Consider the following 25,780-nt stretch of genomic DNA (forward strand, 5'->3'; position numbering starts at 1 on the left):
TGTAAATGAAGAACAGCAAATTCAGCTGAAACAGAACAGAGTGGTTAGGTAGCAGGAATTCATATTCCATAAAAAACCATTCTGGATTTGAATACTGATATTCAATGTCATTATTAATGCTTGTTTTCTAGACCAGGTGTATGTCTGATGCTAAACTGCAACACTGCGAGTTCATTCCTAGGGTAACTGTGTTCAAGTCCATAAAGCAAGCAGAGAATTTCGTCTGTAAACAACAACACTGTAAACCTGAAATACCTCAAGTGAAGAGCAAAGCTTGGCTTTGAGAGAAACACAGCATTAATTTGATCCACGTTACGGGGAAAGCTAGATGAGAAGTTTGACTCCAAGTCAAAATATGTCTTCTTATATCTACTTTTGTTTCAATTTGTTGTGTCCTACACTATAATAGATTTCTTGAGTAAACTATGCGTTTAAATTTATACTGTAAATTCAGGACAGCTTTTGGGTTCCCTACAGTTATTGATTTGTAAGGCTGTGAAGGCTTGGTAATGGCTGTCAGCTTTAGAGTGAGCATTTCAGGCTTAGAGAGCTGGGCTTGTTCAGCCTGGAGAAGAGAAAGCTCCGGGGAGACCTTAGAGCAGCTCCCAGTGCCTGGAGGGGTTAACAGGAAATTTGGAGAGGGGCTTTTTATAAACCCATGTGGGGATAGAGAGGGGAATGGCTTGAAACTGACAGAGGGAGATTTACATTAGCTATTAGGAAGAATTTCTTCCCTGTGAAGGTGCTGAGGCACTGGCACAGGGTGCCCAGAGAAGCTGTGGCTGCCCCATCCCTGGCAGTGTTCAAGGCCAGGTTGGACACAGGGGCTTGGAGCAAGCTGCTCTAGTGGAAGGTGTCCCTGCCTGTGGCAGGGGTTGGAGCTGGATGAGCTTTAAGGTCCCTTCAACCCAAACCCTTCTATGATTCTATGCCCAAAGCACTGCACATGACTAATTTATTTGCCTGTTTATTCAAAACAACAAACTTGGTTTTGTCAAGAAGCCAAATCTACACTGAATTGAAACCATGCTGCTTTGCTTCCAGAGAACAGGTGATACTTGGCTGTTTAAAAAAAGTCTCATTTCAAGTGAGCACTAATTCACTGCTGAAATTGCAAAGTGGATTGAATCACAGACATAAGGTGATGCCGTAGGCTTTCCAGGCAAAACAAAAGAAGACTGGAGTTTGCAGCAGAATACCTTCTCAAAAGAAGCCAAAATCTAGTTAATCTTGGAGAAATATGAAGCTGTATCTAATAGCTGGTTTATTTTCTTTTATTTGATTTCTGTCCAAATTAACATAAACCAGAGCTGTTTGTCTGATTATATCTATGGCGTTGAATTTGTTCCCATGTTGTACTGTATAGCTCTGCTTTAAAGCATCAGTTTAACTTTCAGTGTTTGCGGCCTTTTGCCAGTTGTTCAGTCTTCAGAGAAAGATGAAAACTTGTGATAATGGTTTCATGTTGTACTTGCAGATCCTAATGATAAATAATCTTCACTGGTGTGACCTGTAATGCCAGCTGGACCATATTAGTCAAGTGGTTTCTGTGCAGTGGAACTGTATGTTTCAGTTTCACTGCTGCAAGGAGCTAGTGAGTGTTTGTACCACTGTAGTTTTCACTACGATTCTTTATAGCATAGCAAGGGCTTTAATCATTTCACACAGTGTGAGGAATAAAAGGTGTCTCAGATGCAGTGCAGCTGCTGAAGAGAAAGATATAAAAAGGATCATTTAACATTCATAATTTTAGTGAAAGAAAACAGAACCACCCTCTGCTGATTTTTAAGGGAGTGTGTGATAGCCTACATAGTGTCCCACACTACACCAGGAATTGTGGCCATGGAAGTGATGAATTAAGGGCTAGGGAACAAGACTCTGTATATGACATTTCATTTTTGATAGCTGTAGAAAATAACATAGGGGCTGTATACAAGTGCATCGATTCTGCTTACTTGCCTGTGCAGGCAACTTATTTCATAGCAACGCTGGTATATAAAGTCTCTGAAACGCATCCTGCATAGTACGCAAACCAAAGATGCTGGGTTTTCTCCTTTTAACTGTTCTAGAAGAATTCATATCCATTTGGCTGACATGCAATAACTGCTGGGTTAAATGAACTTTAGGTAATATGTATAGGTCATTGGGCTTCTGTGCAGTATGTGAACATACAGAACAAACACACTCGTCTCTCTGGAAACACTGAAGACATTCACAGCCTTGGGGCTGCGGCTGCCATTCTCCAAGATCCTTCAGAAGCATTTGAGCAAGAGGCATAAGCCATTTCCTTAGACAAGTGCACGTGCCTGTATTTCTAGCTTTGCTAAGTTTTTAACTTTATTAAACATTGCTCCTAGGTCTCGGTCCTAATGCGTTCCAGGGATACTGAGTTTGACTGGTTTTTCCAGCCCTGCTGAGTGGCTCTGTGGACTTTGCCAATGTGCTGTTAGCAGCTGCTTCAGAATCAACATGATCACCAGACTGCTTGCTGCTTTCATCAGGATCTCTGGATACGCATATTGCTATGCTGGGTCGTTGCTCTGAATTAAAGAGAGATCCCTGTCTCCCATGGTACAAGGCTGTGGAGTTAAGGGTGCTGGATTGTGTCCATAAAAGTCACATTGCAATGCTCCTCGGATTTTGGAACCCAGGTAAGAGCTTTTAATGTCTCCTGGGATTAAAAGCTCCTGTTGATGCTATGGAATAGTCTTTAATTGACAGCAGCTGTTAGTAGTGGGCATCGCTTCTCTGTGGTACCTAAAAGCACATGGTAATTAGACAAATCACTACAGTATTCAAGAAAAAACCTGCTACTGGTATAGATAGGGCGAGTTGGAGATGTGTTACAATATGAAGTCCCTTTCTCCACCTGCTAAGTGTGACGGCAAATTTATATTGAATAATACAACATATGGCAGTATTGGATGTCAGAGTGTTTAAAAACATGTTAGTAGTCTTTCAGACACGACCTACTTAGAGAATTAATAATAATAAAAAATTGGAGTTAACTATTCTTAGACATTGCATAAAGTGACTGGATCAAGCAAGAAAACCTCCTTGGTAGATGAGAATGTGCAGTTTTCTTTCACTTTTCAATGAGCTTTTTCCTTTGTTCTCCAGTTTTACTAATGCATCAGTAACATCAGAACGAAGGAAGTACACAGCGGTGTGTGCACGGTGCAGCTGTCACCAGCCACTGCATCCGTCACCCCTTCTCTTCAGCCTGATACCTGAACAAAGGTCCTCCTGTCACTCCCCAGTACTGCCAAAAATGTCAGTAGTATTTTACCTTGTATCTAACCGATCAGTGTCCTGTATCTAGCTTAATAACGTAAGCATGCTGTGCAATCAAACTGCAGTGGTATTTTGCAGTATGTAGAAAATCATTATGAATATTTATTGGTATTTATAGCGTTAGTCACAAGTTGATTTGATACTAGAAGGAATGCAGTATGTGATGCTTAACAGTGGCAGAAGCTACTGCAGCCACATCTGTACATGCTAAAATGTGTTCTGCGTTGTTACAGAAGCATTTTGTTTCATGAGGCTGCCATTCAGGAATGCATATAGTTGAACAGCAGTAGATAACGTATGATGACTTTGTGTGACCCACAGCCCTTGCAGAAGGTGAGATTTGGCAGTGGAATATTTAATAGATTTCAACAGCAGTGGGTTAGAATACACAAATCAGCAATTATTCATGTTAATCTAATCTGTTCTTATAGCTTAGCTCTCTGTGGATGTCAGTAAGCCACTTCTTGTTGCCAGTCCTTGGCAGCAAGAGCACCATTCACTTGGAAGGAAGTCTACTGCAACCCTTTCTTCATTTTCCTCTCCTTACCTTGTCCTAGACATTACCGCCATCCTTCTTGACTAGAAGGATCAATCAAGTGTAGTCTTGGGGGAGATACTGTTTGGTTTATGTTTCCCTTATAGAGTGCTTGTTTAGACAATCACAGCTGTTAATGCAGTGGGTTGGAGTTTTAAACCTGTTGCACATCCCTGTCAGCTCAGCATAAGAACCTGTGTGACCAAATTCACATTGACCTGGCAGGTGAAAATATCTGTCAGAAACTCAATTGCAGAACTAGATAGGGGGCAAAACAATAGGATGCTAGTGAAGGTTTTCAGGAAGCTAATTCTTGAAGGAAGCACTCCATTGTTTTCAGCACATATGCATACTTATGGCATTAAAACCAAATCAAATCAAAACAACTCTCCTAAACCTGATATCTATAAACTTAGGTAAGTCTATATTTTGCTAAGTTCTAGGAAGTAAAAAATTTGGCATATTAGGTTGAAGGGCAGCTTCCCTACAAGTAATTTTTCTCTATAGCAGAAGCTTGCTGGTGTTTGTTGCTTTGGGTTGGGCAAGGAAACAAGCGGCTGCATCTCCCCACTGTGGCAGAGGTCCTCCCTTCCACATATAAGGTCTAAGGGAAGTGGTAAAGCTACAGGTGAGGGACTGATGTCCTGGGACCTCAGAGAAAGACTGATGAGAGGTTTGAGGAGGAGATTCAGGGTGTCTGGTTTTGGTTAATGTAATTAATGTATGCCCACCCTGCCCATTGCACAATCTGCCAGTCTTGTGTAGGTCGAATATCTCAGATGCTGTGGAGTCAGGGTTAGAGGAGACAATATGCTGCTGGAGATGGGCCAAGATCTGGTTCTAAATGTTTATGCATCCTCTCAGCTTTCATGGTTTCTCCAGTGATTGCTTCTGTATGTACCGAATTTGACAAATAATCGCAGCTTGAAGGGCATGCTTAATGGAGGTCCATAAAAATGATTCACATGCAACTGTAAACTGAACTATTACACTAAAGGATAAAAAGCTTCCTTAATGAGCTGTACAAGACAGTTATTGATGTATTTATGAAAACATTCCCCAGTACAAGCAACCTGGGGATTCAAAGATAAATATTTAAAGATCGGCTGACAGGTTTTGCATGTAGCAAAACTCCAGCCCCTCTATGAGGCAGTGGATTTATAAAAAATATATGTTTATGTGGTTTGTAACAAAAAAAAAGAATCGAAACTTGCATTCAACTTACATGATTTTCTCTGTAATTGTATTTATTTCTATTCAAATGAAGAGATGAAGCATGAAGAAAACAGGCTGAGGACGTTCAGAATATTAATAAGGTAAACCATCAGTTTTTCCCATCCAAATACTTTATTAGAGTCATGTCACAGAGCTGTATTTAAGAGGATGAAACCTAACGACAGTTCAGAGTTTGATTAAGTTTCTTTTCATCCTATTATTGCTGTACACAATTAGGTTATTCAAGTGTGATCTTCAAGTGTTCGTGGTATGATTCATAACCGTGTTCTTTGCACCCCAGGGAGAGAAAAATTGGTCTATTGTTATTTGTTTAATATATGGATCAATGCATACCCTTTTAATGTTCATTACACACAGGCACTTTTAGTTTGGATATATTATCATCCTGTGGCATTAACTTGCTCTTCGTAGGCAGGCGGGGTTATTCTCTGAACAAAACTCTAGAAGCATTTTTGCTATTCAAGGCTGACACTGGAGTTGGCATTACCTTGTCAGCTGAGATTGCTTTTATTCTTGAATGGTTTAGTAATCGATACGTTTTAAACAATATGATTTTCCTCAGGATTACAGTTGTGTGACTCCTCCTGCCATAAAGAATGAAGGTCTGGCTCCTGCTATTAATTCAGCTTTAGGGCTTTTATTAGATGTAGCAATTTCTTAGGTTTATTGTGCCACAAGGGCATTAGATGGAGGCTGGATTAGTGGATATGTTTCCTTGCAAAGGTGGAGAAGGGGAAGGTGAGGAAAACGGGTGGCAAGTTAGCCAGTCTGTGCAAAGCACGAACAACAGACTTGATGTTACTCCTTGGTAAAGCTATTGCCAGTGCTGAAGATTAACAGCAAGAGATTTTCAGTCATGGGGTCTCTTCTTCCTCTTCCCCAGTGTGAAGAAGGTTGTGGTGAAGCCGTTTCAACCCACATTTTCACTTCTAAAACCATGGAGTAGATTGCTTAGCTAAAACCATTTATTAACTTAACAGATGTCAAGGAAGCATTTAGTAACCTCCACGATGACTTCTGATTCTTTAGAGGTGTATTGTGTATACTGGATTTAAGCTTCTTCCAACTTCCTGCTGCGACACTAGGACTTGTGTTTAATTTTTTCCTTGACATCATTTGATTGCTTTGAATTTTGCCTTTTGGACTGATCCTTCTATTCCCCTTGCTCTATGAGGATGCAGTCGTTCTAGTCCACAAGAGGCATTGTGATAATGGCCTTAGACTGAAAGGTGATTTATGCGTTAAAGATCGTTTTGGTGGAAAACTTGTGCTGGCTGGTTGATTCCTGTGTGGGAAGGAGAGTAGATAAGAATCACCCAACAGTGTGGTCGTTGTGGAAACAAGCGAGGACACTTATGCTCTGTATGAATTCTCAGTCCTTGGGTAGATTTTCCTTCTGGCTCTGTACATCACATATCCATCTTTCTCTCCTGTGTTAGTTGCATCTTTTATCTCTCTTAAACCAAATTATTACTGGTTCACAGAAAGAAACCAATTGATCAAAGCCAGTTTTTTTCAAGCAGATTCTGTGAAGGTGATATAATAATTTGCAAAACCAGAATTTTTATGCCAGCAGGCACATCCTCTCTCTTGCAAGCAGGTTATGTTATGCAATTTAGAGCCTCAGTAAGGCTTAATTTCACTGGATAAACCCTTGTGGCTGTTGTGGAAGCATTTACGTGCTCAAGGTCCGTATTTGATTTCTTGGCACCTATGGACAAATAACAATTTGAAGATTTTGATTTAAATATAGTTTATGGATTATGCACTTTGGCAGCCTTTCCTGATGCTCCTGTTTCGAAGATAACATCTGCACCAACAAACTCCTGCTCAATCCCTTTGTGTGGCCGAGATGCCTTTTGACATAAGTTAATGGTTTTGTTTCCAATTTAATGCCTCTGTTTCCATCAGAAGAACTGAGGCACTGAGCATGCAGGGCTGTTCACAGAAACAAGTCCAGGATAGAAGTCCTGTATGATTCTCTGAGGTTGTCAAACTGTGTTAGATCCCTTGTAACAACTGCTTTTGCCTATTGCCTGTGGAAGACTGTTACTGTCAGTGCGTGAAGGGCTCTGCTCCTCAGATTCCTAGATAATGTTTGACTATCTTCTGTATTGCTTTCAGAAAATACAGTGGGTAACATAAATTCGTGTGATTTTAGCAGTTCCAGGTGCATTGTTACTCAAAAATTAGCCTGTCAAGAACTTACATTGCCCTGCAACTGCTCACTGTCAGAGACAATAATATTGGCACCTCCAAGGTAATCCTTGCTTCCACCCTGTAGGCTGGAACAGGATGTTCACGTGGGCAGAGGGAGCTGTGTTAGAGCCGAGCTGACACAGCGCTGATACTCCAGAATTCCCAGATCTGTAAGAGCTGCCCTTTCCCTGAGCAGCTTGCAGACAGGTGTGCTTTAGCTGAGGATACAAAAGCACTGAGATCCACTCAGTCTTATGGGGTGCCTGAACTACCTAGGGCAGCTGTTCTGTTAGATGAGAGTGCACACAAACCATTGTCGGAGTTCATCTTGCCCCTGGAAGAGTAGTTACCTTGGCAACTATCGTATTGCATGAGATTTTCATTGCTAGTAACTAGCAGGGTAACCCAGTCCGACATGTGGTACATAATACTCGATGCATTTCCTTAGATGACAAGCATGTAATTGCACGAGCAGTTACGCTATTTGCAATGTAATGGGATGAGTTCATTGCAATAGCAGTGCTATACTTGGATTTTAAGTTCATTAGTGTGTTACCTAAAGCAGAGGGCTGTACAGTATTAGACATAATCAGCACTTTTGCTGGAGGAGTTAAACGGGAGTGAATGTACATAAACCCCTCTTGCTTTACCCCCCTCGCATCCTTAATCTTTAGATGCCTTATTAAACTTTATTAGTAGAATAACATGACTGTATAGTTTCCTTAAACCTTGGATGGTGGGAGTTGGATTAGCTCAAGCTGCTGACTGTTTTTAAGACCTCACATAAACAGAAGAGCGTGCGTGCATTGTGTGAGTTTTCAAAACACCCTAAAATGGAGCGTGCAGTACTACCTAGCACTTTGCTTTTGCTCCTCCTCCTCCCGGGTCTGGGCCAGCTGTAACTCCCAGCAGCATGGATGGTGTTTTAAGGAAGGAGTTGGTAAGTGCTGACAGATAGCAAAACCACAGCTGTCCAGACCTGATCTGCTCTGCAAGCCCTCTGCTTGCTCCTTACCACTGCCTCTCATTCTCTATGGCCACAGAGTTCAGCATAGCAAGGCCCTCTTACTGAAAACCTCGTGTCAGCGTGCTTTTCAGAGCACCTATGGATGTGGATGGGGCTGCTCAAAGGATGAGGCACAAGATGAGGAGCGTTGCTTCCTGCTGTAATGTGCAGACTGAAAACTTCAAAAGGAGATTTGTAGCTGTGGCTTGCTGTGTGTGTTCACAAGGCCTGTCAGGCTGCCGTTCCCATTTGGTTTAGGACGATGAAAGCAGAAGCAAAATCAAATTCAAAGTGAAGTGAGTTTAGTTTGATGGGATTATAACTCCCAGTGCTCCGAGGAAGGAGTCGTGATGCCTGTGTGATACTCTGCTGTCAGATACAGCTCAGCCATGGCCCCAGCATGGGCTTTAAATACAGGCAAAGGCATTGCAGCTGAAGCCTAGTGTTCAGCTTCCTGCCTCTGCAGCTACTCGGTTGGTTGGATCCACCCCAGAGCTGACACTCAACACGTGCATCACTGCTCTCCCAGAGCTTAGGACACCTGCAGTTCTGGGGTTTAGGCACTGTAAGAGTTTCCACAGGTTCAGCTCAGTCCGTGGGTAAGCAATCCTGTTGTTTCCTATGCCTACATGTAAGTTCTGTGGAGTTTGTGGGACTGGCCAGCTTCACACCACACAACAATTCTTGGGGAAGGAAACAACCACGTTTTCCCATCCTCTAACACCAGATCGTTAGGAGTTGTCGCTAAGCTATTCCGTTTTGCCCAGCTCTGTAAACAACAGTATGAAGTCGCTAGCATGAACAAGCTCAAATGAAATACATTTTACCTTCTTAAAACCTAATACTTTTTATTCCCAGTAAAATAGGGAATACATCCCAGAAACCTCATTCAGTTTTCCAGGTGTCTGCAGAAGAACTTTTGAGCCCCATTTTTTGTCCCCAGCTTCATCAGCTTTATTAGCTGTTATCCTTCTCCTGAAAACTCTTATTCCTAAAATACCAGGCTGTACATCATGTTGTACACAGGCATTTGAATCTGTGTTTGTGCTGGCATACTGAGAGAGTAATATCCTTTGCTGTGAAAATGCTGTGAATGCATTGTGGGGGATAACATACACTCAATTATGCAGAGCATCTTTTGGAATTCCTACAAAGAGAACAACAGAACTGACAACCAGAAGAAATATACTGAGAAAATTACACAAAGCATTTGCTCAGTAAAGTGGGATTTTATTCCAGTGCACTGAAGACCAATGACAAACAAAACGCTTGCTGCTATGTTACTAGGTTTTATTTCAGTACCATTCTTGAATCATGTTCTTCAGCTTGTCATGCTTTTGTCACACTAAACCTTCCTCTAAGACTTTGCTTGTATCTTACCCATGCTCTACCCCTCCTGATGAATTTGCTGCACAATGAAACAGGATAGAAATGCTAGGATGGTGTTGAGGAGAAGACAGGGACTCTTCATGAGGAGGAATGGCATTGTGATTCTTTTGTCTTATCTGACATCTTACCGTTGAAATGCCACCAACCGTTTTTCACAACCAGCTTGTGAAAAATGTATAAAATCAGAAATACCTGCCTGGAATCTGTTATTGCGTTGTCCAGGTTTTTCAGTTGAAATTTGTATGTTATATATGCTTCTGCGATCCTTAACAAATAGGTCATAGTTAAGCAGTGTTTGAAAGCCGACAGTCAGACTTAGCTCTACAAATGAGTGTCACCCCGACTATCTAGACACAAACTTTTGTTTAATGACTGTTTGTAACCTCATTTACCCTGCTGCAGTACTTAAAACTGAAAATGACTCACATGGCTTTCACATGGACAGTGTAAAAACCTCAGAGCAGCCTTCCAGTATCTGAAGGGGCCTATAGGGATGCTGGGGAGGGACTCTTCATTAGGGACTGTAGTGACAGGACAAGGGGTAATGGGTTCAAACTGAAACAGGGGAAGTTTAGATTGGATATAAGGAGGAAATTCTTTCCTGTGAGGGTGGTGAGGCACTGGAATGGGTTGCCCAGGGAAGCTGTGAATGCTCCATCCCTGGCAGTGTTCAAGGTCAGGTTGGATGAGGCCTTGGGTGAGATGGTTTAGTGTGAGGTGTCCCTGCCCATGGCAGGGGGTTGGAACTGGATGATCTTAAGGTCCTTGCCAACCCTGACTATTCTGTGATTCTATGTGATGGAGTCTGGTTTTCTCTGCAAGGCTAAATGAAGTTAAGCCATCTTAACTTAGGTGGTTTAATGATCTGAGATTGTTACTGATGATGGGAGGCTGAGCAAGTTTCTTAACCATGTTGTCCTCTCCTGTACGTGCTGTTTTTCTACATTAAAATCAGTATGTGTGATAAACTTCCACTAAAGGAAGTTTTCCAACAGCCACATACGCTGTTGATGCTGTAATGCCTGGCTGTTTTACTTTTTACACACAAACAGAAATCTGGCAAGTGAAATTGAGTTTGTTAGATCATCTGATATTCAAATGGAGGACGATTGAAGCAAAACGGTTGCAGAAATGTAGCTCAGTAAAACTGGCTGTTCTCAGAACAATGATTTTTGTCTTTGCATTAGATGACAAAACAGATGGTTTTAGACTAACTTGCTTTGTAAGTAATGAAACAGCTACCATAAGATCTTTTAGTTTCAAAAAGCTGCTGTTATTTACTGGTTATTTATATTCATTAGTTCTTTTAGTGGCTTTCTTAGCCTATTCTGTAACAAAGGTATTGAGTCACAGTGCAGGTCTGCGGTTAGGTTACTGTTTTCTCTGTGCTTGCAGCGGTGATCTTTGCTGTTTCAGACAACCCAGGGTAGGTGATGTCACCTGTTGAGGTTACCTGAGAGTTCCCACTAGAAATGTTATTTTCTAGTGTTTCCCAACAGTAGTTCGCTGTACAGGCTTCTTGGTGGCTCTCACCTGCTAATACATAGACATAGACAGACCCCAGTCAAGTGTCTCGCTGGCAAGTGAGTTGGGAGTTGAAGCTTTCCTTGTCATCCCTTGCAGACTCTCTTATCCTTGTCTGAAGTTCCTAATTGTTTTTATTAGACTGCAGGATGTAGAAATGACCATGGGAATAGTTCTTCAACTCTGTTTAAACCTTTCAGATGGACCTTTCACTGCTGGACAGAGGCATTTGGTTGTTTTAGAGTACCTCCCACAAGGTCTATCAGCACAGTTTTGGAAAGCAAATAGGTAGCATCTTATGTTAGTAATCTAATGATCCTTTCCACTCAGGGTCATTTCTTTGCACCTTGAACATCTTGGCAATACTAAGAAAGCGTCTGACAGTTCAATGCAGAACTTGTGTAATAGCACTTATTTGTGTTACATTTCACCCTTGGACTTTTTTCATCACAAAAGCAACCCCAGCAGCTAGAAATTACAGGAAGCCTCAGAAGAGAATGGAATTAATAAATGAAGGTAACTGACTCTGGAAGTAAGCGTTCCTTCGAGGCAACAGCCGTTTCAGAGCACCATGAAGGCTGGCTGGCATACTGTGTGGAAGGAAGGGTGCTGATGTGGCTGATGTACTTGGTCTGCAGGAGAGCCCTGCTGTGGGGACTGGACCCTCACTCTGTGGCCATGAAAGGAGCACGGAGCCCGAGTCATTCACCCACAAGTCAGACTGTGACCCTTTTTATTTCTAAGTACTTTAGGGAATCCTTTATCATATATATTAATTGTCTTCACCAGTCACTGATGTGCAATAAAGAGAGAGCAATAAAAAAGATTTCTCTGCCAGAGAACCTCAAGCAGACACCTGGGTTAATCTGCACTTTGGCACAAGCGTAATTCCTGAGCAGGCACTTAATAAATTCACAAATACTTGGACATGCAGGCTTAATATTTGCTTTTTAGAAGTATCCTGACAGGCACTTGAATGCTGAAATGCAAAGTGAATACCGGGCTTTAGTCAGAGTAGGTTGGTAATTTGTGTCATTAAGATTTCTTCCTTTTCACTTACCGTTATTTATAACTGGCAACAATCTCCTATTTTGTACCTGTGCTTTAAGAATGACTTTTTAAACAGCACGAGTCTCTTCCATAGGGACCTTTTTCTCTGTTTATTCTTGCCCTTTAAACGTATAAAGTAGTCTAACGTAAATGACAGCTTTTGGGCTTTGCCCTAAATACACAGCAGTAAAAGCTATTTTACTTTGGTTCCTGCAGTCGCTACATTTATTATAGCTCTTTATTTTCTCCACACTTGGATTTCACTTTTTGGTAGCAGTATTTCTGTGTGTCTGTGGAAGAGCACTGATCATTTTTGCCCCAGTCATCACTTTTTCTTGGTGCAGGGAGAGGGGGAAAAAAAAACCTAATTTGAACAGATTGCAGCCAAAAGTTTTATAAATGACTGCTGGAAAACGGCAGGTTGAGGAGTTACTGTAATTAACTAAGGCCCTGATCCTGTAAAATTATTCTGTGGGTACATTGCTGTGTGGAGCTTCCATTTATATTAATGGAACTTTTCTGGTTGTGTGAATTCAAGCACACACAGATTTTTTGAGAATCAGGATCAACGTTTTGAGGTGTTGCCCTTTGATATGTTAATTAATTCATTAGACACATCAATATTAGTGGAAAGGATTTTATATCCATGTTCCTAATCCTGCCCTGGGCATGTTTTGTGGGTGTACACATGTACTCTTCCCTGTGGACGTGCAGGAGTTTTGGGTGCTCGGGAGCTGGGATGTGCATGCTGTGTGTCCCTCTCCGAGGTCATGTAGTTCTGGAGACATCTCACGTGGTGTGGAGATACCTGAGGAGCATGTTTGAACCTTCCTCTAGCATCCAACTCGACTGCAGTGGGGTAAGGCCAGTGACTTGGAAGCCAGTAGTGTCTACACAAAAACATCTCCTGCATTCGTAGGGGAAGCAGGTCCTGCAGCCGTAGCTGAACCACGTTAGCCGTGCTGCTGAAGCTGCTGACTAATACATGACACGGCTGCTGCCAAGACTGCTCAGCTCATTTACAGAGGTTGGGATGACTCAAAACAGCACATGTTCCACATTAGTGCCTAGAGGCAATTGCAGTTTACATCATGACAGTGTCAATTATCACCTACAACACTCCTGCAAGGAGTAAAATGGCACTGACAAAGATGCAATTATTTGACCATTTGCTTCCTTATTCCTCTGATAATGCCAGTGTCTGACTGCTGCTCTAGGGATGCTTTTAAGGCTGTAGTGTCTCCCAGCTATGGTGTACTGAAAGCTGCAGCTTCTCCCACCTGTGTGCATGGGGAAATGCTCTGTTTAAAGAAAAACTCCCACCATGCTCTGGCCTTTCGTATCAAGCATCTTTGTAATTCTGCTGGATGAGCGAAACACATCCTTGGTGTAGAGTAGCCAAATCAGGGTTTGACAGAGAGAAAGGGTGAGTGCATGGGGGAGGAAGCAACTGCAGTTATTTCACTTCTGCAGTGTTCTATTTAAATCTTAGCTATTGCATGGGCCCTGGCTGCCAGGTTCAGCACTGCTGCAGAGTCTGCAGTGACGGCCGCTCTGTGGCTGTAGGCCAGCCATTGCCCATGCTGCTCTGATGGAAGAGGATGGAGAAACGTCTGTGTGAGTCAGTGTGTTGTCAGCTGGGAGACACACAGGGGTGGTTTGCTCTCCAGGGAACAGTGAGGATCAAAGGTGACAACATTGAGTCAGCTCTCCAGGACAGCTTGAGTGTATAGGAAAGCTGTGAATGGGCTCACAGGCTGCTGCCACTGAGTGTTCTTGCTGCGTTACTGGCTGTGACTGATGTACATATGTTGCTCTGAAGCTGCCCTTTACATCAGCCCTGTTCCTCAGAGATGTCCCTCTGAATTTCCACAACTGCTGCTAATTGGTGCTGTTTTGGCTGCACTTGGGTGTGCTGGTGGGGCTGTGCCTGCTGCTGCGTGCTCTGCCCTGAAAGACTTACTCTCCAGCAGGACAGTAATCTGGCACAGATTTATGGCTGGATTTGTTTTAGGAGACAGAAAGAAAGAAGTAAAATAAAACCCACCAAAACAGCTGGCAGCTTTACTTCCTGACTGGTTTCGTGCATCCCATCTTGCCTCTAGAGAGAGATAATTTTTCTGTGATTTTTCCATTTGGAAAAAACACCATTGTTGAGGCATAACTTTTCTTCCCTTTCTGTAGTAGATTGTCAGCTGAAAGAATCTGATGATGAAGCTGAAACCTTTTGTTTCTGCATTTTCAGAACTTGGAGATTGGAGGATTTATTCCAAGGCAAATTTATTGTCTACGTTTATATTGTTGCATGGTCAAAGAGAGTGGAAATCAAAATGAATTCCTCTGAAGAGTGCTTTAATATCACAGGAAATGGTTTGATTCCTTTGAATTGTAACAAATCTGCAACATGTAAAAATTGCAGACTACCCTGTAGAGTTGCAGGGGTTTGTGACAGTGCTTACCAGTAACAGGGATGGATTTTACAAAGGTGTTTGCTTTTTCACACGATTACAATACAGATTTTGGTTTATTTCTTTGACCTCCTGGCTCCCCTTTCCAGGCTGGAGGTAGGTATAAAGCAAATATGAGGGATTATTGGGCCAATCTCAAACAGGAATTTTATTCTGACCTCGGTGGGATAAGCTATCTGTTGGTGAGCCACCATCAGCCACATTGTGCTGCTTGCTGGAAAAGCGAAGGTTTATGCAGTGCTCTCCAGGACGAAAGAAACTCACTAAACTCATTGACAGCCTTAAGGGAACGTATATATGAATCTCCTCCACAGAAAACAGCTGTCAATCATGTGAATTGCTTATGCAACCAAATGTTGTTTGTTGGTAGTGGCACTTAGAAGTTACAAGGGAAGTTTTTTATCCTTCTCAGTGATTAGGGCCGAAAACCTAATTATCACATGTTCTAATGTCAAGTGCAGCATTCCTGCAACTGTGGCTTCCTTTGAACACACATCAGTGGCTGCAGAAGAATCACAGTTCTTGTTGGATTAGAGAAGAGCAATGTGCTCCGAGAACCTTGGTGAAGCAAATTTGCGGTAGCCTTCTGTAGCAGCTCTCCGTCCTGACCTCAGGACAGTTTTTGATGCTGAGCTAACGCCAGAACCCCCTTTTAGCCACTGTGGTGGAAGTTTTGGGCATTATTATTAATGTTTTAATGATAAAACGCTCAAGTGAGACCTGCAGTTTCCCCCTGGCTCTCAGCACATGCAACGACATTACGTTCCCTTTCATCTTGGAATAACCTAGAACTCGGTTCATTTTGTTGTCTTAATTTACCCAGACAATGAGTTTACAGTAGTGGCAGAACCTGTTCTATAAGGAAGTCAGTGTTCAAGGATGATTTATTGCTAGCATAAGGAGCTACAATGCTTAGTTTAATAATTATGGGATGTTTGTTGTGTTATTGCTAAAGGAAGAGCCCAAGTACAGAATACAGAATTAGTCCTTTAAAAGGAGGAGCTATTTAATTAATATTTTTATTGGGTCAGCCAAAGCACAAACGTTTGATGGAACAGGAACGGATGATGAAGTGAATTGTGCAGGAACACATTCTCTAGCCTTCAGTGTTCTTTAGAACACTGCCAAATGCTGATCAGGGGGATTGACCCTTTAGGTACTTCATTGGAGCAACAGGTCACTGATCTGCCACGAAAGAGGAAGATTATGACAACTGCACGTGTAATTCTTGAGCGATTAACGTTCCGTACTTTATGCTAACCCTGTACAAGTTAGTGTAGGCCTCGTCCCAGTGAAGTCCAGGCCACATCATGGGGAAAACTGTGGTTTCGTTGGTCAGCAAAACTTCTGGGTGAGTTTCCAGGTTGGAGGACCAGTGAAAAGAGTTTCATTCATTTAGTAGCCTGATAGACACTCCTCTCTACATTATCTACAACAGCCTGCCTTCTTTCAGCTGTAAGACGTGCTGCAGAAGCCAGCTCGCAGCTCTGCATTGTGTTTTGTGTTCTTAGGTGTTGTCTCCTGTGTATGTTAGAACTTCATGAGCAAGGGTGACAGACTGAACTTCCTTAGGGAAGGCAACTTCCTTACAGAAGAAAAACGCGCTCTCCTGAAGGTGCCAGATTTATTGTTCATAAACTGGGTTTGTTCTTCTGAACAATGGGCTTGAACTATCTCACCCACCTGGCCAGAATGAGCCAGCCGTGGAAAAAGAGCTCTCCGTGTTACATAGAAAATCAAAGTTAGTTTAGGATGAGCAGTGCATGAGCATAGGTGTTTGGATCGGTTAACAGGACTGCATTTCTTCCTTATTTGTGTCTGCAAGGCAAGTCTGCAGATCCCACAAAATATCACCTCTCTGCAACTTATTATGGTCTAGCTCTAAAAATGAAATATGAGAAATGTTCTAAGATATTTTATACATTAGCTTTTACACCAACTCCTTAAACATAAGAGGCTCTATCAAGTCCAAGAATCCCGTTTGCTTCCTGTGTTCAGAGAAGAAATTAAACTATACAAAGATGATCATGAGCCATGCTGTAAGGTTATGGCACATGGCTATAAATATGTACTTTGCTTAGAATTTATCAGTTCTCAAGCTAGGAAATTTTATCAGTGTTTTATTTATAAATGAGATCATGGTTACAGACTAGGACATATTTAGTGTAGTTGAATTAGTTTATCAGACCTCAAGCAAAGTTGCACTAAGGGAACAGATGTAATCTGTTATTTTTCCATTAAAAAATGCTTTGTGACTTTAATTTTGCAGGCAAAAATCCCTGAAGTTAGATTTCAGCAATCCAGGTTGACTAAGAGTTAACAAAAAGATTCTGGGTAAAAGCTGGGATTTAAGATACCTGCGTAAGGGAATATGCATTGTGTCCTTAGCCCTGTGTGCCTCAAAGCTGTTCTTACAAATATACCTGAGGGCGAAAGAATACAGACACTTTACAGGGTTTGTGTGATCTGTACCTCCATGTCAGGAATCACAGGTACCCATACTGTGCCCCTTCTTGCACGGGGTTTCAGAGTGGAGGTTCTTTTTTTCCCTTGCTACCCTCAGCACTCATTTTGTCATGGCGAGCACTGCGAGCTCTTCATCCTGCAGACCTGAATACCCTTTTGAAGTGTTTAAGTTCAAAGGCTTCGAACAAAGGCAGTATTTATTTTCTGTGTTGTTTTATAGGATTATTTCTCTATCATCATTTGGATTTTTTTTTTAAATGTTTCTATTCTATTTAGAGAATTTTTGCAGGTTTTTTTGTTTGGGTTTTTTTCAATGTTTCTATTCTATATGGACTTGGTAGTGACAGGTTAACAGTTGGACTCAGTGATCTTAAGGTTCTTTTCCAACCTAATGGTTTTATGATTCCATTTAAACAGGTCTATGTGACCTGTATAATTTAATTGGTGTCCCTAATACTAGTGGGGATGTGTGAGCATGGAATAACGACAATTCCATTGAATATATGTGGATTTAGAGGAATTAGAAGGGAATCAACCAGTTACTGTGTGGTATGATAGATGCTTTACAAGTGTCTGGGATGTGTTCTGTTACCATCTACAAATCACTCTTCAAATGCCACCTAAAGAAGCCAAATATGTAATTCATATTTACCATGTCATGTGCCATAGAAATATGGGACAACCAACAGGTTGTTCCTAATGGCACTGTGTTACTAACAAGCTTAATCTTAACTGTGGCAAATCTTTCCATAATGTTCTCACTGACACCCATGGGGCCCCTGGGAAGCCCGTGCAAAGGTGGTCTGTCTTGGCACTGTCATTGTACTTGATGCTCCTTAACTATGTCACTGTGTTATAAGAAATAGTCACAGATTCGTAGTTGTCATGGTCTTGAACCAGACTGGAACTGGGTATTAGTGATGCGAGATCTTACCTGCTGCATGCAGGTGGCTTTTAGTACTTTCTAATCCTTGGAAAACTTTTAAGGATACAGATGATCTAGTCACTTAATATGAGACCTGGCTTTTTATTTATTGGGTTGCTCACCTAAGTTGGGCATTTTTAGACTGTAAATTCTGCTGAATGGCTACTTTTTTGTTTTCCTTTTTATACCATTGTTTCCAGAAGCAATGGTATTAAGACAGTACTGAAAACTAGTTGTGCTGCACAGCTGGAGCATCATTTTACAAAGTATTGTTTTTAAGCGCCTGTAACTTCTGGATAAGTTTATAACTGTTCCCATAACTGCTTGTGGCAAGGTCAGTTCAACAGTGAGGTATATTTTGCCATTTTTCAGCCCCAGAAACAGCAACGAAGCCATGCCTTCTTCATTTAGACTTGTTATTTGAGGAGGAAATTTCAGGTACTAGAAGTTAAACTAGTGTGCAGCACAGAGGAAATATTTTGCATGTGTTAAATGTGTGTGAAAAATCTTAGTTCTATGTGTTCTAGGCAAGATCTTGGAGATTCCTTTCCAGGGATGTTCAGTTTTCTGAAAGGAATTGGGGCAGAGACTCTCTGACGTTAGTAAGTAAGAGGGAGTAACTAATAGGTAGTATTTGCACAGGTAAAAACTATTTGAGCTTAATATAATAATATGGAGAAATTAAGTGGTAAAGAGACTGGTTTAACAGCAAAAACTGCATGCTGAAGATTTGCCTATTAATTAAATTTCGCTGCGAGTTCGCTGTGCAGCTTTAAGTCTCAGGGGGGCATTTGTCAAATCTTCAGTTAATGTTTCATTAAAAGTAATTTAAACTTGTGGAGAACGTAAGTAAAATTTGCGAGTGCACATTATCTCCCCCCAGCTTCACACTGTCTTGACCCTTCCAGCTGACTTTGGCTGCTGCTCATCAAATACTGGGCAGCTGTTAATGTAATTGCATTCACTCCATGTCCCTATAAAAGATAATCAAGTCTGGGATAGCCAGGCAGGCCAAGCAAACCAGAGGAGTTAAAGAATAAAACTCAAACAAACAAAATAATAATAATAATAATAATAATAATAATAATAATAATAATAATTAGAAAAGGGCCATTGCCAACATGTTCATCCTGAGCTGTGATTAATGAACAAACTGTCACTTTGCTTTGCAATTGTCTCATCCCTCATCCATGCTGCTGAGAAGGCCCCAAGGATGGTGAAAGTTCTGTTCCAGATTAGGAGTTTTCTGGTGCTGCAACTCTTGGTGTTTAGCAAAACCAAAATATGAATTAGACCATTTAAAAAAATAAAGGTAAGCCTAGCTCTTAAAAATACTTAGGAATACTCGGTAGCCCTCATTGAGAGTGATTCAGAATGAGAGAGATAATGGTGATGGAGCCGAGAAGACCTGCAGCTGTCTTGGTTTAAGAGCACACCTGTGAGAATTATGCATGTACGAGGCTGCTCCTACCTTGCTCTTTTTATTGTATGCTAAGTTAATGGACATATAAGAGGAAGAAATTGTTTCTTAACATTATTTCTAAATACTTGGGCTGATATTTTCTAAGACTTAGGTGTAGTCATAACTTCAAGGAACACTGTGAACCTATTTTAGTTAAGATATTTTATCTTCTGACCAGGTAAGCTCTTTCAAGCAGGAAAAACCCTGTCAAAGGTCACAAATGATCTTTGATACTTTTGTACATGGAGTGTAGTTTTTTATCTATCCCGTTAGAGACAAGCTTTACTGGCACAAGTAGAACCTATTGTACATGAGTTCGGTGGTAATGCACTAGCTTAAATGTATCTGGCCTGATTAACACCAACTGAACTTAAGTTATTACATGTGTGATTAGGAGTGAAATATGGGGTTTTGTCTGTTTTCACCAGTGTGACTGGGAGAAGTCTTGCCCAGTACGGGTTAGCTGTGTACATGGCAGGGTCTTCAAGCAAACAGGCTTGCCCACCTGGCCTCCATGAGCAGGAAATCCATTTCAGCAGATCTGCAGAAGTTGCCAGAGGCAATTCCAATTCAAAGTCTGAGCATGGTAATTCTGTTTACCTGTTATAGCAGTCTGATTAAATGTAAACTAAATACATGGAAATCTTAAACTCTGACCTGAGTTACTCTTGCTCAATCACACTGAATTTCAGCAGTGGTTTTGGATAACGTATTATCATTACAGAAGCTTTCTTTTTTGTAGATGTGGGATATTACCAATATTACTGGGATAATCTGACCTTTCCCATTCCCCTACTTCTGCCATCCAGCTTCAAGCATGACTTGCAGCTAGTTTTGGATTCAGATCTGCAAAACCCTATTCACAAAGCAAGAAGTATTGAGTTCCACCAGTACCAGAAACTGGGGAATATGAAATCACGGTGCAGATAATTCATCTTTTGAAGCAAATATGAATTCAGGAGGATTTGCTATTGCTTCAGGGGCATTCAGGTAAATGGGATGTGCACAGTTCTGTGCTCAGCTCAGCTGAACCCCCTAAGCGCTCTGAGCAGTGATCCTTGTGGCCTGTTGTGCAAGCTGGTCAGCTGAGAAACAGAGTTTGTGACCCTCCCAAAGCCACACGGAGTGAACAGCTGAGGAAGGCTCTAAGGTATTTTAAGGACCAAGTGCACTACTGTCCAGAAGACATCTGCTCCACAAAAGAGATCAAAATCTGCATAACATAACCCACAGTCTCCTCTGTGCTGGAGATCAAGTAGTGATCTAGAACAAAAGCCTTGAAGACTTTACCCTGTGTGTATGGAGCAACAACCTCACACCAATATGAACTGCAGTTCTGAGCCATTAATACACAGCAAAATCACAGGCTCAAAGACTGGTTCAGGTTGGAAAGGACCTCAGATGATGCCAATACGTGCTCACCCTCTATGCGCAAAGCAGGACTAAATTCAGTGTTAGATTAGGTTGCTCAAACCCTGTAAGTCCTGCAAACCCTATCCACCTTATGCACTATCATACTTCCAGTGTTTCCAGGACAGGACAAAGCCCACTGGGTTTGAATGGAAAAATGTCTGCATCAAAGTGTTGTCTGGCTCACATACCCCTTTGATACAATACAAATGGGTCCCAGAGCCTGAACCACAAGCCTGAATGTAGCATCCCATGATCCTTTCGTGGGCTTTCAGTATCAAGCTCAAAATACATAGAAGAATTGAGCTGTTTATCCAACATTGAACATCATCCCGGAACTTCAGATTTGCAAATTGTCTTTTTTAATACTCAAAAATGTGAACAAAGGAACAACCAAAAAGGTGGCAACAAAAGAACAATTAAATTCAATTAGAAATGACTAATGTTATGGTACTGTGAAAAGATTTTATCTTTTCAACTTGAATAAGTGATTGCTCTTATGGTTAAAGGATGGCAGTGCCTCCAGTCCTAAAAATGCAACGTTCTAAATTGATCTGTGAATGGGTCTCAGAATAAGCCTGACTTTTTCTGCTCCTAGTCCAAAAGGAGCAGAGCTTAATTACCTGCCCTGGTTTTGTTTCTGTTCTCCAAAGGATTTCTAAAAGAGCTGCTCCAGCTGGTTGCTTGCTTCCATGTGTTGTAGATTACAGACGATTCCCATAACAGAAACAAAGCACAGCAGATTACCTTATTTTCTATTTTCTTCTTTCTACAGGCATTTCTGGCTTTATTCACTGCCTACAAGGAAGAGAAAACATTCTGCAGAGATTACATACAACCATATCTCAGTTTCTTTTCAGAGCTTGTTTCTAATATGAGTGTTTAAGCATCAGTTAAAATACCTCTGTATCTTTTCACCTGTTCAATTCATTCCTTAGACCCAAACCTTGTGACTTGGTTCTCTTGTCTCTCCTTTTCTCACCAGAATTACTGTGAATTTCTGGGCTGCTGGAACAGCATGGCAGGGGGGAATAGTTACTTGGTGTTTTAATACATTAAAGATAGCTGGATTTTGCAAAACATAACTAAATAAAATTTACTTTTAAAGTAAAGCGACCTTAATACTCTTGAAACAAGTTTATACCAATATTGGGAATGTAGATTACTCCCATTATTTATAGAGCATAATCTGTTAATTATAGAAATTCATGGGCTTTAAAGCTATTTGGTGGCTAAGTCTTCAATTTCTAGTATTATTGGCAAGCAGTTTATATTGTTGCACAGAAGCATGTACTCACTGTCTTTTCATGAGGGATCATTTCACACTGTTGGAGGTAATTGAGGTTCAGGAATAGCATATGCAGAATTTTGGTCATGCAGTGCATCTTGTGGTTTCTGCTGTGTTAAAGAACAGGCACACACATATCCTCTTTCAGTCTGAGCTTATTTGACACTCACACCAAGGCCTTCCAAACCTTACACTTCTCCTTGCAAAACCCAGAACCTACTGTTTTTTTCTCCCCTTCCTTTTCCTTCTCCCCACTCCTCCCATAGCAGTGCAGTGCAGTGCAGCAACGCAGGGAGCCTTGCAGCACATCTCTGCTTTGCTGCTTAGACAAACAGGGATGCAGAATTAGCCCCCTCTTTCCCAGTACATCCTGATACCTTTGTGAACAGGCATTTCAGAGTTCCACAAATAATGAATAACATCTCTGGGAGATCCAACACATCAGTGAGCATTGTTGTATCTTTTCTTGGCTGTCTTTTTCTATTCAGGCAGGTAAGTACAAGGCGCTAAAGTGTTTCAGCTAGAGATAAAAAAATGCTGTTTCATCTTTAAAATCCAGAGCTGCTGTGGTCCTTCCCTGTATCTTAATTAAGATTTCTCTTTTTTTTTTTTTCTTATATGATTACTTTTTTGTCCTTAGTTCAGATTTCAGCTCTGGAAACTTCACTGTCACGCTGACTTTTAACATCTCCAGGATTAGAAGTCATCTGTACCCTACAGTTTTAATTTTCTGGTGATCTGTATGATTTGATTAAACAGGTGTTTAACTAGGCACGGTTCCTGGGGATTTGGACAAACCCCAACTTTTCCAATTAACGAGGATTTTGCAACCTTTTAAACCCTTTTCAAAGTTTGCTTTACACAGCCAAGGAGATGAATCCAAGCGGCAGTAATCGCTTCAACCATTTCCTAAGTCTCTGCTGAAACAAACTACTTTAAAAACAGGTGGACTAGATTTTCAGCATTGGGTCTCTGGAAACTTCTCCATTCCACTTAGTGTTAATGTGATAAATACGTGCGCATCACACAACAGTTTTGTTGTCAGTCTTTAACGCATCAGAACTTCGTTTCACCTTGCCAAACATTCTGGCCTCCCTTTTCACTCGTGCTTATCCGGAGATTACTTCGGTGTATAATCAGTACTGACAATCTCAGAAGCAGCCTTTTAAATCATTTATGGCTTTGGTATCCCTCCCTGTGTTAAACTCTGACCTGCCTGAAAGGGAGGGGTAAAAAATACTGTTTTTCTTAGAAGAACTAGAAAAACCAAAAACCAAACCCAACCAACCAAGCAAAAATACCCAAACAACAAAAAGGATTAATTCTTGTTGACACTGGAGAAATCAGGAAATCACATCACTTTACTAACTTACTGCTTCAGCCTTGTTAGTTCAAACCTGGTTTTCTTTCATCCTGTTGTTGCTTTTGTGTCAGATTTACTTCATTTCAGTGAAGAGTCAAACTCTTTCTCTTTGTATGGCTAGGGAATGGTCTTCTTGCTGTGTCTGTTTTAGCCATGGTGCTGTTGAAGTCACAAGCCAGCAGGTTTATTGTAGCAGTGGTATTTTTATTAGGACTAGGACTAAAGAATGTATTAGCATTGGCATTGTCTGTCACTGTTTCCTACTTCAGATCAAGTTCTCAAGTTTATGTTATCATAGCACAGTGTTGTACATGAGCCCTCCCTGAATGCTGCCTGGTGCTGAAGGTGCCATCTGCTACGGCGCAGCCAGGTTTCAGTCCAGTTTGATTTCTGAGGAGCAGAAGTTCTCTGTAAGTTTCTCTGGGGAACCTTGTATAATACTAATTAGATCGCCAAAATGGTGTTGTTTCCGTCTCTGGCTGTAGTCTGGATAAGGCAGGTAGCAGAATTGTTCCCTCTTCTGTTTCTCGTGGGGATCATTCTGACCTGCTGGAGTGGGAATAAGAATCTACCTAGTCTCAAAGTATCGTGTTGCTTTGAGATTTTTTCGTAAACAAACTGAAGCAAATTTAAAACTCTGACTCCTAACAGAGAGAATTTAAGTTACTTTTCTACTTACAGAGTTTAGGCTGGGAGACGGGAGTTTGTTCAGAAGTTCCTAGGCCTGTTAACAGACCTTCTCTTTTATCTGACTTCAACTGAAATCAGTTTTGCTTCAATTCAGTATGTTTGAAATGGTGTGACAGCATGTGCAATGCTAAGCTTTGAAAAGTTGCAGAGCTGGATGTCATCAACCCAGAAATGACAAGTCACATCATGCTGATTTAACAGCATTACCTGGAGGAAGGCTAGTGACGTGACATTGCACTAGTTCTGATCAAGAACCTTAAGGGAACCTATAAAGAGGATCTGTATAGGGCTGAAGACAAATCTCCTTTTGGCACAGGGAGACATCTCCTTGTTAAAATATGACTTGGGTCTAGTCAGAGCAGTGCCAGTCTAGCCTGTGGTACATAGCAAAGGACACATTAGGATATTACACTTTACAATCAAAACCATTAACTACAGCACTCTGATACCTTGGTAAAACACTATGAGGTTGACTACATTAATAAATCATTAAAAAGCTCTGATGAGCTGCATGTATGCTACAACATGACTGAGATCTCAAATGATTTCCCAGTAGAGGTGACTTGTCACAGAAAAATAGTTTTGAGTACACCACATTGCTTATATATCCTTAGCAGCCACTACACAGAGCAAGGGTATTTAAAGACCTGGTCTAATAACATACATGGTATAAATAGGTATTTGAGTATGTTCATTGGATTAGCTTAGGCTGATTTTGCATCTTTCAAATGTTTAATTCCAGGGGAGCATGTTTCCTGAGAACTGCATAATCATAACAGCAAATTCTAAGGAATTATTGGGAATACTGACAGGCTTAACGTAATACCAGTCACCTTGAGATCTGGGGTGCGAACCTTCCTACAATGCAGCATGAAATGATTTGGATTTGAAACGGCCATAATAATAAAAGGTAAAAAAAAAAGGAAAAATAAGAAATATTTTAAAAAGTGGAGAGAAGGCAACTGAACAGACTATTTCTTGCTCACTGCTGGTTCAGTTTTGAGAGCTGAAATCACCTGCGTTACCATCTCCAATATTTGCAAGGCTGGCCAGGTAATACGTAGGGGAAATACCAAAAGCAGGAGAATTAGTGACAAGTGGTTGCAAGAGGAGTCATCTTCAGAAGCTAAATGAGGAAGAATTATGCTGAAGCTGTGTAGCATCTTCAGTAGGTGTGTGTGTATTTAATGAACCTGTGGCAGCTGTATTACTTACAGCTAGCCAAGCGCTACCAAATATTTACATTCATTTGACATCCTTTCTGCATCCACGTAAGAGTGCCCATCTAACATTTTTATGAGCTCTCTCTGGAGCTGACCAGTACAACAGAGCAGACAAGGAATAATTATTGTAGACATACTCCAAACAGTGCATTGAGCACGTTATTACTATGAGATGCCTAAAAATAGCAGCCCAGGACTTGTCTGGAGAGTGCTTGTCTGCTCTGAAGAAGAATGGATATGCCACTTAGAGCC

The sequence above is a fragment of the Pezoporus wallicus genome, unplaced genomic scaffold (assembly GCF_028554395.1).
Source record: "Pezoporus wallicus isolate ANWC-B61680 ecotype Strahan unplaced genomic scaffold, APGP_CSIRO_Pwel_v1 contig_3568, whole genome shotgun sequence".
NCBI classification, from domain to species: Eukaryota; Metazoa; Chordata; class Aves; order Psittaciformes; family Psittacidae; genus Pezoporus; species Pezoporus wallicus.